Source organism: Diabrotica virgifera, chromosome 5 (genome assembly GCF_917563875.1).
Source record: "Diabrotica virgifera virgifera chromosome 5, PGI_DIABVI_V3a".
Classification (NCBI taxonomy): Eukaryota; Metazoa; Arthropoda; class Insecta; order Coleoptera; family Chrysomelidae; genus Diabrotica; species Diabrotica virgifera.
In genome coordinates, this window is record NC_065447.1 from 252,409,104 (window position 1) to 252,424,730 (window position 15,627).

The following is a 15,627-nucleotide window of genomic DNA, read 5'->3' on the forward strand; positions in this document are numbered from 1 at the left end:
AATATTATACAGGGTATTTTAAAAGATATTTCCGTTTTTTTTTATTAATTTCGTAGAAAAATTCACACCCTGTAGAATTGTAATAGTTTGACATTAAAAACTCTGCTTACGTTCAAGTGATTTTTAATATAGTCTATTATTGTTAAGAATCATTATTATAGCTAATTTTGAAATTTTAGTATACAGGGTTGGTCGAAACTCAAAATGAATATTTTCTGAGTTTTCTTAAATAGAACACTCTGTATTTTAGTATTGTAATGAAATGATATTTCATAGTACTTTTTTATTTTATAAGTATTCCCTATACCTAACTGCTTTAATTTGTGAGTTATTGGTGATTCAAGCTAAAACATTAATTGCAACAAAAAATACGTAAAATTTTATTAGGTTGGCCTTGAAAATATTCAATCACAAATAATTTTTCAGAAATAAATACATATTAATCCAGACTGATCCTTAAAATTACCAATAATGGTTTAGCTATCAAAATACCTACGTAGTTAAGATTGTTGGTGCGACTAACAATTTAAAGCAGTTAGGTATAGGGAATGCTTAAGAAATAAAAAAGTACCATAAAATATCATTTCATTACAATACTAAAATACAGGGTGTTCCATTTAAGGAAACTCAGAAAATACTCATTCCGAGTTTCGACCAACCCTGTATACTAAAATTAAAAATTTAGCTATACTAATGATTCTTAACAATAGTAGACTATATTAAAAATCATTTGAACGTAAGTAGAGTTTTAGTTGTCAAACTACTACAATTCTACAGGGTGTGAATATTGCTACGAAATTAATAAAAAAACGTAATTATCTTTTATAAAATACCCTGTATAACACTACAAATCCTCATATTTTAAGAAAGAAGACATCGAAGAGAATCCAAAAATGTAAAAATATACAGGGTTGTCCTATTTAAAACAAACGAAGTTATAAGCAACTTCCGGCATAACCGGAAGTTGCAAAGAGATGAAAATATTTTCATTTAATAGATCATCCTTCAAAACCCCTGTATTCCAATTTTCATGATTCTGTTGCCTTTAGTTCTCGAGATATTTCTAATAGGCCAGTTTTCTGCCTCACCCTGTATATGTAGTAGGTACTTATTACCGAAGATTTGGGTGAAGTACAACAAATGCTACTAGAATTAGAAAAGGTATCTTCAACAATAGGTATAAAAATGAACATCAGTAAGATCAATTTTATGACAAATTTAGTTCCCAGCAAACACCTAACCAGCCATCCAAAATCAAGTTGTAGAATTGACAGAAAAATACATACAGTGCGTCCATAAAGTAAAGCATAAATTCATTATTTCGTAAACCGGCGACTTTGTAGAAAAATTCCGAAACAGATCGATTTTTATTTTTAATTTCCGATTTTTTGGCATATATATCATAATAGTGACGTCATCCATCTGGGCGTGATGACGTAATCGATGATTTTTTTAAATGAGAATAGGGGTCATGTGATAGCTCATTTGAAAGGGTATTAAATTCTCTATTCCGTAATATGAACATTAACATAATTATTTATACAAGGTGTTCAAAAAAACATTTTTTTAATTAAAATAATTGAGAAAAGAAGAAGAATGTATGTAATTTATCTAATTCAAAATACGTTTTAATGTTGTCAGAAAACAGGAAAAAAAGGTTTATTTTGACAAATAAATATTGTTTTTCGCTTAAATTCAATGTAAAATCTGCCACCTACCTACCTACTTTTCGAGTTATTTGCCATTGGAAATGTTGATTTTTCGACAAAAAACTACGTTTTCAGACGGTTTTTCGCAAATAACTCAAAAAGTAAATATTTTATCGAAAAAAATATCCTTAGCAAAAGTGTAGCTTATAAAAACCCCAAAAAAATGGTGTATCAGTAAAGTCTATCAATCAAATAAAAACAAAGTTGTAGCTCATGAAAAGTACGTTCTTATTCGTCCAATTCCAAATCGAATATTTCAAGGTGAAATCACCGAAAAACTAAGCACTTTTCGGGAAAACCCCATTTAAACTTTTTTAAAGTGTTTATAAAAAGCATTGTTTTAATTGTTAACAAAAATTCTAGCATTAAAAATAAGCGAGTTACGCTCAAAATAAAGTTGGCCCTCTTTTTTTTGTAAAAAATCATGAAAATCTTGCCGTGTTTAGCTCCCCAAATGAAATTAATCGCTACCGCTTTACAAACAATTTACTTACCTATCTATTTTCTATATGATCTGTCAGTCTCACCGGTTTAAAGTGTTTATTTTTGAAAGGGTTATAATTGAGAAAGCTTGAATGGGTCACTAATCACGAGTGTATGCAAATTTTGAACAGCCATATCTTAACCAATTTTTGTTTTACGGAGAAACAAAATGAAACTAGCATATTTATAATAACAAAACCTACATTTTTTTACTCTTTAAGATTTTTCTTATCACTAATACTTTTTAAGTTATTTTGAAAAAATAAAATTTTTCAAAAATTTTTAGAAATTTTTTTTTACTATAAAACCAAATAAATGTTTTCAAAAATAAGCACTTCAAACCAATCAAACTTACAGATCATATAAACAATACACATACAGTTAAAATAGATGGTAAAGCCAAACGATTAATTTCATTTAGGTTGCTAAATAGAGGGAGGTTTTCACGATTTTTTTACCAAAAAAAAGGGCCAACTTTTTTTTCAGTGTAACTCGTTTATTTTCGATGCTGTAAACTTTTGTAAAAAACAAATAATAAGCTTTTTTTCGATACTTTAAAAATGTTAATAAGGTTTTCCCGAAAAACACTTCCTTCTTCGGTGAATTCGCGTTGAATTATTCGATTTGGAATTAGACAAATAAGAACGTATTTTTCATTAGCTACAACTTTGCTTCTACTCAATTTGTAGACTTTACTGGTACACCATTTTTCTCGTTTTTTATAGGCTACAGTTTTGATAAAAATATTTTTTTCGATAAAATATTTACTTTTTGAGTTATTTGGGAAAAACGGTCTGAAAACTTAGTTTTTTTGTCGAAAAATCAACATTTTAAATCGCGAATAACTCGAAAAGTATTGACTTACGTAAAAAACTTTATAGAACAAAAAGTGTTTAAAATACGTCAATTTATCCATTTCCGGCCTTATTTTAAACACGCGTTTTTCACCCTCCGAGAAGGGGTAAATATCACGCCCCAAGTAAAAGCAACCAACGGCACAATTTCAACTTTGAAGTGGAGGGTAAGTAGAACCTAAATCCAAATTTTCATGCAATTCGGAGTTGCCCCTGGAAATTACACTACAAAACGGTCATTTATTGGGCTATTTGTCATGTAAAATTTAAAGTTTTCAGCATGGAATTAGAATTCCATATTTGTTAAAATTTCGGGAAAAATTTTTAGAGAACTATTCGGCAGCAAATATTTCTTGGGAATTTTTGCCCGGGATTTTTTTTGGAGATAGTTTGTCCAAAAAAATTTGTGGGGATTATTTGTCCGGGATTTTTTGTGGGGATTTTTTGTCCGGGGATTATTTGTCCGGGGATTTTTGTCCGGGGATTTTTTGTCCATGGATAATTTGTGGGGATTTCTTGTCCGGGATTATTTGTCCGGGGATTATTTGTCCGGACCCCTTCTTCCTATTATGAAAAATCGATTCTCGGCGTAACAAAAAAAGACAAAATAAGGAACTAAGACCTAAGCAAAAGAACGGGTATCACTGATGTCGTCGAACCTATAGCCAAGCTGAAATGGAATTGGCCAGGTCACGTAGCGAAACTAAAAGATTTAAGATGGACCAGAAGACAAACGCAGCTCAGGACGACCACCAACACGCTAGATTGACGACATTAAACGAGTATCCAAGAAATGGCAACAAGACGTACAGAACCGTGGAGAGTGGCGAAAAATGGGAGAGACTATGTCCAGCAGTGGACAGAAGATGTTGCATGATGAAAGAGAAATATGAGCGAGAGGAAGGTTCCTGTAAACTGATCTAAACTTGAATGGCTTCAAAATTACGATTTCAAAAAAATGAATAATCATTTTAAAAACCCAATCATTAATGAAAATTATGCACTTTTTCCAACAGCCTGACAATATGTTTAGTATTTTAACCATTCACAAACAGAAACAATCTGTAGCTTTTGATCTTTATGTACTTTCGGAAATTTCGATCGTAAATCGTATTTTATTTGTAAATATGTGAATAATTGCTTTGAAATTGAAAATTTTACGAAAATGCTGACTAACAGCAGGAATTATTGCAGGAAAACGTTCTGTTAAACTTTCTCTGCAAACTGTCTCCTTGACTGACAGGATTTTAAACGGAAATGCCGTCGCTTATAAATAACCAGCGGTTCCCAAACTTCATTGTGGATATAAAGAAATACAGGCTCTTTTTCTTTGAAAAAAAAAACTAATGATAGGCAACTATTTTCTGGTTTTCAATATTAAGTTTTTCTAGTGTTGAAGTAAAAACGTGAACGTAATATTAAACGTGTACAGATTTTTTGTAATATCTGGAATATGTTCAATTTAGAAGACATTCTTGTTGTAATATTGACATATTCTCCTATGGCATCTTTCCCACTTAATTTTTTCGCTGTGTCTAGGTACACGCTAACGTGTACGCAAATAAAAAAGTTAGGTACACGCTTAAACGTCATCAAGTCAGTGACGTCATTATTTAGCGTGTACTATGACTGGATTTTTTGGTACACGCTAATTTGAGCTGGGTGTATGCTGTGGTATTATTAAGTATCTGTAAGTATCGCCAGTGTCAGAGTGTGGTTAGAATTTGTCTAATCGCGTTATGTTGACACTTTAATATTGAGAGTTTCCTTATTTTTTACTTGTTTGATGAGTGTTGACAATTATTTAGTTCTTTTGATGAGTTTAACAACATTCTAAAACAGTATGAAAAAGATAAGAGATAAAAATTCGTGATTAAGGGTAGCAGAAGTAATAATATAAAATATACGGGGCGATTGATTAGTGTGATAAAGGTCAGTAGATCCGCTATAGTAATAGATAGCAATAAAAGTTAGTAACAAAAATTTTAGCAAACTTTGAGCTTCATATTACAAAATTACGAAAATTATATTTTAGCACCCTATATTTTATTTTATGTTCGAAATCTTCTTAACTTCCATATCACAAAAATATAAAGGTTTATTATGTTATACAGGGTATTTACAAAGTTATAACCAATTTTCTATGAAAATCGTAACAAGTTCAACTTCCTGTATACTGTATAAATAAAAATAAACACCACAGCAAAAATAAACACCAATTAGTCCAGAAAGCCACTGCGGATCCGCTAGGAAAAATATTCTAATTCGGATTTTCTGCACAATCTTACTCAAATAGGACTCCTTTTAACAAATTTGCATGTTGCCAGGACCAAAAGGTGGCAAAAAATGTTTTAAACGTTTTTTTTTTGTTTTTTTCCTAAAATTATTTTTTTTGCATGGAAAAAAGTTTTTTTAGGTTTTTTGGATCATTCCAAACAGAAAAGGTCTTTAGTGACTTTTCTCTAAAAATGATAGTTTTTGACATATAAGCGATTCAAAATTGAAAAATTGCGAAATCGGCAATTTTTAACCCTCAAAAACTATGTGAAAAGCTGAAAATTTGAATGTTGCCAAGGTAGGTAGATATTCTTTAAACATCGATTGATGAAATCCCGAAGAGGTTTTTGCAATACAATATTCAAAACTCCTTTGTTTTTTAATTGCTAATCAAGCGTGCGCGACACTATTTTCCACCGACAGTATGGTGCAAATGAAAGGAATAAATTCGTTATTTCCTAAACCGGCGACTTTAAGGAAAAATTCCGAAACAGGTCGATTTTTATTTTTAAGTTATGATATTGTGGCATATATGGTATACTAGTGACGTCATCCATCTGGACGTGATGACGTAATCAATGATTTTTTAAATGAGAATAGGGGTCATGTGCTAGCTCATTTGAAAGGTTCTTTAATTCTCTATTCAGTAATATAAACATTTACATAATTATTTATACAGGGTGTCCAAAAAATTTTTATTAAATTAAATTATTTGACAAAAAAAGAAGTAGAAGGACACGCTGTATAAATAATTATGTAAATGTTTACATTACTGAATAGAGAATTGAAGAATCTTTCAAATGAGCTACCATACAACCCCTATTCTCATTTAAAAAAATCATCGATTACGTCATCACGCCCAGACGGATGACGTCACTGGAAAACCATATATGCCACAATATCATAACTTAAAAATAAAAATCGACCTGTTTCGGGATTTTTCCTTAAAGTTGCCGGTTTACGAAATAACGTATTTATTCCTTTCATTTGCACCATACTGTCGGTGGAAAATAGTGTCGCGCACGCTTGATTAGCAATTAAAAAACAAAGTAGTTTTGAATATTGTATTGCAAAAAACTCTTCGGGGTTTCATCAACCGATGTTTAAAGAATATCTACCTACCTTGGCAACATTCAAATTTTCAGTTTTTCACATAGTTTTTGAGGGTTAAAAATGGCCGATTTCGCAATTTTTCAATTTTTAATCGCTTATATGTCAAAAACTATCATTTTTAGAGAAAAGTCATTAAATACCTTTTCTGTTTGGAATGATCCAAAAAACCTAAAAAAACTTTTTTCCGTGCAAAAAAAATAATTTTAGGAAAAAAAACAAAAAAAAAACGTTTAAAAAATTTTTGACCACCTTTTGGTCCTGGCAACATGCAAATTTGTTAAAAGGAGTCCTTTTTGAGTAAGATTGTGCAAAAAATCCGAATTATAATATTTTTCCTAGCGGATGCGCAGTGGCTTTCTGGACTAAATATAAACTGGTATAATTAACTCACATATAAAAATTATTTTAGCAGTATTTTGTATATATCATGTTAACTAATATTTATGTTGCTAACCTGAATATATACTTTTATATACATATTGTTTTATTACAATTAAGTTTGAAATATCTGAATAGTTTTGCTTCCCTTCCCCTTCCCTTATTACAAAGATTTTCTATCAAACAAACAACAAACACTAAACATATCAAAATAGCGTGTACCAAAATATAAAGTCACTGCGCACGCTAAATAATGACGTTACTGGCTTGATGAAGTTTAATTCACGTGTACCTAACTTTTTTATTTGCGTACACGTTAGCGTGTACCTAGACACAGCGTAATTTTTTAGCATACGCAAGCTTAAAATCGGTTGCTTTATCACCCTTCCCTGTTACCCGTTACGCATGCGTTGTTTGATTGTTTGATTATATTACCTTTGATATGCGATAATGAAACAGCTTCAGGATAGACAGTAGAAAAATTAGTGATAATATGAAAAGTGATGAGATGAATTTCTAAATGCAGGTTCAACGATTAGCCGTGCAAAAACCCTCTAAAAAAGAAAAAAATGTTTTTATCATTGTTTCAATAAATTGAGAATTAGGTAGACTTACCACAACTTGAGTTTTTCACTACAATAACTGTACAATCAACAAGTGTCATATGTAACAACGGGTCTTGTTAAGATCGTATATATGTTTATTTATGTTTTCTTACTGGAAGAATTGCTGCTCAACCGGATATGTGTACAGGTAACTAATCATCAAGGCATTTCATTCCGAATGGAATATTTGCCACTCTTAGGGTAAGCACAGAACAAGTAAGTCGCGGTGGATGTGTAGGTCGCGGTAGATGCTACTAGGTAAGTCGCGGTCGATGTCGACAGCACATAGCAAGGAGGTGACCTGCGCTATCAGTCGAGCTAGAACCAGTATCAAGTGAAGTAGTTTAATGATGTGATTTAATCAAGTGATGATAGTGATGAAATGTCAGCTGTAACCAAATGGTGGGTGATTGGGTGATAGATAATATATCCAACAGACGGTTTTCAGTGCATCCAATAAATTTGAAAAAAAGCCATTTAGGGGAATATCATCTTTTTCACGAACTGAAAAATGTCCCGGAATGTCTGATTGCAACTCTGTATATTTTCAGATTTGTATTTCTGGATAATTTCTTTTCTTTTATTAGTCTATAATAATATCACCAGTATGTTTGTTGCCTGCTAGTATTCGCTCCGATGCTTCTTCACTTCTCTTATTTTTGCCATTCACAGTTACTCCCAAATATTTAAATTGTTGAACTCTTTCTAAAGTGTAGTTTTCTATCTTGATTTCTCTCTTGATCTTCTCTTCTAGAGCAAAGTAGATATTTTGGTTTTCCTTTGTTAATTTCTAACCTTTTTTCTGTGCTTACTTTGCCAGGATTGTTACTGCTTCTTTTAATCTTTCCTTGTGTCTTCCCATAAGAAATATATCATCTGTATACGTAACCATTTGTGTTGAGGAGTGGGCTATAGTTCCTTTAATTCCGCTGGCCTTAATTGTTCCTTCTATTGCTATGTTGAATGGTGTGGTTGACAGGGAATTGCCTTGTCGTACACCTGTTTCTATTGCAATTGATTTTGTGCTGCCTTCTTCTGTCGTTACTTTAGCTCGAGATCCATCCATAGTAATTTTTGTTAATCTCATTAGCTTTGGCAATATATCTTGATTTTTCATTTCAATAAATAATTTATTTCTTCCAACACTGGCAAAGGCTTGTCTGAAGTCCACAGGTAATTATACGTTTTATATTTGGAATAGCAAATATGATCGAACTTACTTGGCTTATATTTTCAGGGAAAATGACTAACATATAAAAACGTAATCATCAGCGGTTAGCCAAATTTTACCAAAAAGTAAAAATATCTATGTACTGGCAAAATGTCAATTATAACAGAAATATAAGAACGTATGTGTATGAAATATTGAGTATAACTAAAAATAATGTAAATGAACTCTGTGTTTTCCAAGAGAGAAATATTTAGAAATAATGTATTTACTATTAAAAATATTACTAATAATTTCTGGACAGTAGCTTTATAGTTTATAGTTGCCAGAAAGTATTTTAAAATCCAACTTTCTAGAGAAAAATAGGTAAACTGTTTGATAAACAAAACGTAATAGGAGTTTCCCCAGTGAGAAAATTTCTCCTTTATACAACTTTAACAATCTCACATTTTTATCACTTAAAAAACACCACACTACTTTACGCTGAACACGATCTCTTGCATAAACTGACACACTGGAAAATGACTGTTGGGGCAGGTATAAGTTTATTGGTTTCGCCATTTTCTTCCTCTTATTATTGTGCCGTCTTCTAAAGAAGGTTGGCGATTATTTTTTTTAAACGCTTCCCTATCTTTTGCAACGTGAAATATATGTTTGTTCAACACTGAGGTTAGTCCTATCTCCGAAGCCAAGATTTTTTCTTTCTTCCCAAGCCTTTTTTCACCTCTACTATTCCTTGCATGTTGACGTGTAGCAGAGAGTATTTATCGTTTCGGAGTATGAGGCCCAGATACGAATTTTTTGTTGTTTTGTTCTTAAGCTTTCTGCCATGTTCCATTTGTCTTAACTCTTCTTCATGTGAGACTTTTACAGTCCAAGGAATTTTCAGAATACGTCTATATAGAAACATTTCGAATGCCTTCAATTTTTTTACGGATTGGGTTTTCAGAATCCAAGCTTCTACCAAACATAGTAGTTGCAACCAAACAAAATATTCGTCAAACCTCAATCTGATAGCAATATTCAATTTCTTATTTGTAAACATTGACTTGTAGATATTTTATAAATCCTTTTGAGCGATTTCTATTCGGACCTTTGCCTCCTCATCTTGATCTAACTAGGAGTTCATACTTACTTTACCCATTTATCTACTTAATCCATTGTACAATATTAAAATTTGAATAAGTATTGTACCCTCGGAGATCCGTGGAAAAAATTTACACCCAAAATAACAAAATTCAATTTGGCAACACTGTGTGAATATTGATAGTAACATATCCTTTTTAAGATAAACACAACTGTAATTTAGTCCAAACAAATTAATATATTTTTTTGCCAACAAAAATGAGATTTTTCAACCAAATAATGTTTCAAATATGATGTGCAAAATAATTTTTAATTGGGTTCTGCTAATGGGATTGCTTTTTTTGTCATTAAAGTAAAAAAAAATTAAATTTCACTCATTAAATCATCATTGTCCGGTTATCGTCTTAATTATTTTAACTGTACTAATATCCGTCGAGTAATTCTGAATGATTGATAGGTTCTTAAATCTTTTTATCTGTAGCGGCTTCTGGAATATCTTAAAAATATCGAATTTCATTGATAAAATGCACATATCCCACCGATCTTCGCTCCGACCATACCTTGAATTATTCATGTCTCTCTGTCCATCGTAAACACAACTTCGTCCGTTATCAGAAGAGATCTAATGACAAATGAGCTGTAAAAGTCGAAGAATGCTAACCCAAAGGTTAGAAACTTGCCCTCGGTCTTCCGGTTACAGAGTTGTAGCCGGACATAATGTGTTAAAAGTCGACTACCTAGTATAAGCGACATATCATTTGACGCGCCACATAGTGTGCTAAAAGTCGACTACCTATGTAGTATATGCGATATAACTTTCGACGCGCCTTAACAAGACGAGACCAAATATCCGATTTTTATATGGCTTCCAGTAAACAAGAAGTCCCACAAAGTAGTACATTTAATGTATCAATCGACGTGTATTGAACAGTACTGAACATTAGTGAAGCCGTCCATCTGGCACATCATCGCAGCTCATATAACTGCCCTCATGTAAAACTAGCATAGGCGCCCTTTAGTATTTGTAAACTAGTTTTTTGTATGACACCATCAGAAAACAGCTTATTTTGGCTCTCTCCAAACAGGGGCGCCAGCCTGCAGTGGATGTCTTGCAGGTCCATTATCGCCTACCCTGCAAGTTATCTGCAGTTTCGAACAACCATTTTGAAATCTATCATCTACATTCTACATGACGATACTTTTAAATTCGTCATATTTTGTCAGCCATCCAAAACAGTTCAATGGGCCAATAAATGTCACGTTATGACTACTACCTAAAGCGACATTTCGAGCATGAAACCACATAAGACCCATGCGCTGGACATTTGCCGAGAAAATATAAACAAGTAATATTTTGCGAATGTGCGTGTCGAGATAAAGATATTTATCAAAAATTTATTCGTTTCTAACAAATAAATTTAATTTACTATTATAGTCCAAGTAATGAAGCTTAAAATAGGACAAAACCTCGCAATTTTTACAGAATAGATCGATTTGCTTGAAAATTAAGGAATAAGTGGTAGATAGTCCAAGGATCAAAATCTATATGATGCCGAAAGGCGCTTTTACCATGAGGGTGGTTGCCACCCCACTTCAGGGGTTGAAATTTTTTATTATATTTTGACAACAAAAGTTGGTAAAAACATTCATTCTAAGAAAAAAACGTTCTATAGATTTTTTTGATAAAATTAATAATTTCCGACTTATTCGCTATCAAAAGTGTTAGTTTTAAATCGAAAAAATCAATGTTTTTAATCAGTTTTTTGCTAATAACTCAAAAAGTTTTCGTTTTATCAAAACAACTTTGCTTAACAAAAATGTACCTTTTCAAAAAATAAACAAAACCGTTTTTTTAAAGACCAATAGTAATCGAGCTATATGTACCTACTTTATTTTATGTTAAATCTCTTCTTCGTTAAATGCTAAAAATTGTAGTTTCAAATTCAAAAACGGGAAAACTATGCATTTTTCGAGAATAACTTGTTCAAACTAATTTAAATTATTTACAAATATCTACCGCGAGAAATAAAAAAAGTCTCTAGCTCAAAAATTAAGTGACTGATAATGAAAAGAATGTCAGTCTCTAATTTTGTTCAGTGAAAAAGGGATCGGAAGCAACCCCCTAATCACCACCCTAATTAATATTAGTCATTGACCTTATTTGGTCTTCTTTATTTATGTATTATTAATAGGTTCTAGAAGTTTGACCGGCTTACAATGATAAGTTTTTAAAAAAATAGAGTTAAAAGCGAATCGCGAATTTTTGGAGTTTGGTAAAAAATGCCTTTTTCTTCAGAATAGAAAGATTAGCATCAGAGATACGAAAAAATGTTTAAATATGAAAGTGTAGCTTATTTAATTCCTAAGAACTTGGTTTGCAAACATTTTTTCTACGGTAAAAATTGAGTGAGCTATTGATAATTAAAACTTGTAATAACTTGCAAAAACCACCTTTACCAACCCATTTAAAATCACCAATTTTTGCGACTGAGGATTTTAAAAGGATTTAATATCAACAGCCTTATAGAGCTTGTAAACACCTATAAAATTCTTTTTTATTTAACTTTCTAAGATAAAAAATAAAAAAGTTACGGTTAAAAAATCAATACATTTAAAAAAAAGGATAAATCAAATTGGAAGCATAATAACGTAAGTTAGCGGTATTTTTAGTCATTGCCCTTATTCAGTCTTCTTTATTTATATATTAGTAATAGATTCTAGAAGTTTGACTGGCTTAGAATGATCAATTTTAAAAAAACTGGAGTTAAAAGCGAATAACGTATTTTTGTAGTTTGGTAAAAGATGCTATTTTCTTCAGAATAGAAAGATTAGCATCATATATACTAAAAAATATTTTAATAAGAAATTGTAGGCTATTTAATTCCCAACAACTTAGTGTTAAAAATTTTTTTCTGTGGTAAAAATTGAGTGAATAGTAAATGAGTATATATCGAAAAACATTGATTTTTTCGATATAAAACTAACACTTTCGATAGCGAATAAATCGAAAACTATTAATTTTATCAAAAAAAAGTATAGAATATTTTTTGCTTAGAATGAATGTTTTTACCAACTTTTGTTGTCAAAATATAATAAAAAAGTTCAACCCCCGAAGTGGGGTGGCAACCACCCCCATGATAAAAGCGCCTTTCGGCATTATATAGACTTTAATCCTTGGACTATCCACTACTTATTCTCAAATTTTCAAGCAAATCGATCCATTCTGTAAAAATTGCGAGGTGAAAAGCTTCGGTCCTGGACTATTAGTCCACGTGGTGAGGCCGTTCACGTATCTATGAAAAAATTTCTGAGTCGGTTTCTTTGCGGATTCCTGTTCAAAGATGTCACCTTTAAACAAATCAGAAGGATGCCCAGCGAAATTTTTTGGCAGAAATTGTTTAAACAATTTTTGAATTTTTAATTCTTTAGGAGCGATTGGGAAAAATGTTGGGAGTGAATTTTTATAAAAACGACACTATGAACTACGCCCACACAAACAGTACGAAGTTAGTTGCTAAATCGTTCAAGTTATACAGGGTGTAACAAAAATACATGTCATAAATTAAAGCACATGTTCTAGGACCAAAAATAGTTCGATTGAACCTAACTTACCTTAGTACAAATGTGCACATAAAAAAAGTTATAGCCCCTTGAAGTTACAAACTAAAAATCGATTTTTTCCAATATATTGAAAACCATTAGAGACTTTTTATTGAAAATGGACATGTGGCATTCTTATGACAGGAACATCTTAAAAAAAATAAAAGTAAAATTTGTGCACCCCATAAAAATTTTATGGGGGTTTTGTTCCCTTAATCCCCCCAAAATATTTGTGTACGTTCCAATTAAATTATTCTTGTCGTACTATTAGTTAAACAAGATGTTTATAAAACTTTTTTGTCCCTTTGTAATTTTTTGATAACATATTTTGAAGCTATTTTGAACATTTGTAAAATCCAACGCAAATTACATGGTAAGTAAGATTATTATAGAGACCTGGTAATAATATGAAAATTTATTGTGAATTTACATTTTTTTAGGTATATTTTGAAACATATTAATATCTCGATAAAAAATCGTTTATCGAAAAAATACTAAGAGGCAAAAAGTTTTAAAAACATTGTGTTTAACTAATGGTACCGCAGTAACAATTTAATTGAAACGTACACAAACATTTGAGGCGTTTAAGGGAACAAAACTCCCATAAAATGTTTATGTAAACATATTAAAAAAGAAGCTGTATCTCGATAAAAACTGGCATATCGAAAAAATACTAAGAGATAAAAAAAGTTTTAAAAATATTGTGTTTAACTAATGGTACCGCAGTAATAATTTAATTGGAACGTACACAAAAGTTTGGGGGGATTTAAGGGAACAAAACCCCCATTTATTCTTTACGGGGTGTACAAATTTCACTGTTATTATTTTTTTGAGATGTCTCTACCACAAGAATACCACATGTCAATTTTCAATATATAATCTCTAATAGTTTTCGATATACTTATTGGAAAAAATCGATTTTCATTTTGTAACTTCAATGGGCTGTAACTTTTTTTTATGTGCACATTGGTACTAAGGTAAGTTAGGTTCAAACGAACTATTTTTGGTTCCAGAATATGTGATTTAATTTACGACCTGCATTTTTGTTACACCCTGTATATCAGTACAAATACACAGTGTGAAAAATATATTGCTGTTTTTGTTAATTCCTTTATATATACGACGGTGATAGATATTTACTGATAATTTATTAGTAATAGGCAGAGCTGTGTCATGTCTCCTACTTTGTTCAATTTGTATTCAGAGGAAATAATCCAGGAAACACTAGAAAAACTAACTACGGGAATAAAAGTAAATGGTCGACTAATCAATAATATACGGTTTGCCGACGAGTTTATTAATGGAATGTCTTTAGAATTTACAACAAATTGTTGAGAGAGTGGTAGAAGCCAGTGAAGAAAATGGACTGCTTCTAAACACAAAATAGACACAATTTATGGTAATTACAAAAGCCCAACAGTGCCAAGAAAGCATAACAATACATGGTGAACAAATTAGAAAAGTTTGAAAATATATCTGGGTACAATAATTGATGAAAATAATAAATACACAGAAAAGATTAAAGCAAGAATAGGACAGGCAAGAAATGCCTTCAACAAACCGAAAAAAAGTACTCTGTAGCAGGGATATTACAATTTCTTTAAAGATAAGACATTATTTTATGGGTTGGAGGCTTGAACATTAAAGGAATATGTTTCGGACAGATTAGAAGCCTTGCAAGTTAGGGGCCTACAGAAGGATATTAAGAATAAGTTGGGTGGACAGATTCACGAATATCGCGGTTTTGAGAAGAATGGGAAAAGAATAAAAGATAGGTTTTAAATACAATTAAATTTAGGGGCGAGCGTTATAACTTGTTGCAATTAATAATACAAGGTAGAAGGAGTCATGGAAGAAGACGTATCTCCTGGTTAAACAATTTAAGAGATTGATTGCACTTCTGCTGATCTCTTTAGAGCAGCGGTATCGAAAGTGCGAATTGCCATACTGGTTGCCGGCCTTTTTAGAGAAGATGGCACATGAAGAAGAAAAAGAAACAAACCGAATCAGAAATTTTTTCATACTGGAGCGGGCTCATAATATGGACTAATGAACAAGTGATATTTTGAGAATGTGCGTGTCGAGATAAAGCATATCAAAAATTCATTCGTTTCTAACATATAAAAAATTTAATTTACTATAAACTTTGAGTTGATGGAATATAAAATTCTAAAATAACCTCTTGGCAGGTATAAAAAAGTTACGATGAGATAATAAAATCTCGACACTATGTAGGTAAATTTGGATAGTGTGTTTTTAATATTAAATAAATAAACAAAACGGTTTCGCAATGTAATTAACTATTTAATTTGTTTGTGTATACACCTACGTCGAGTTGTATGATTAAAAATTCA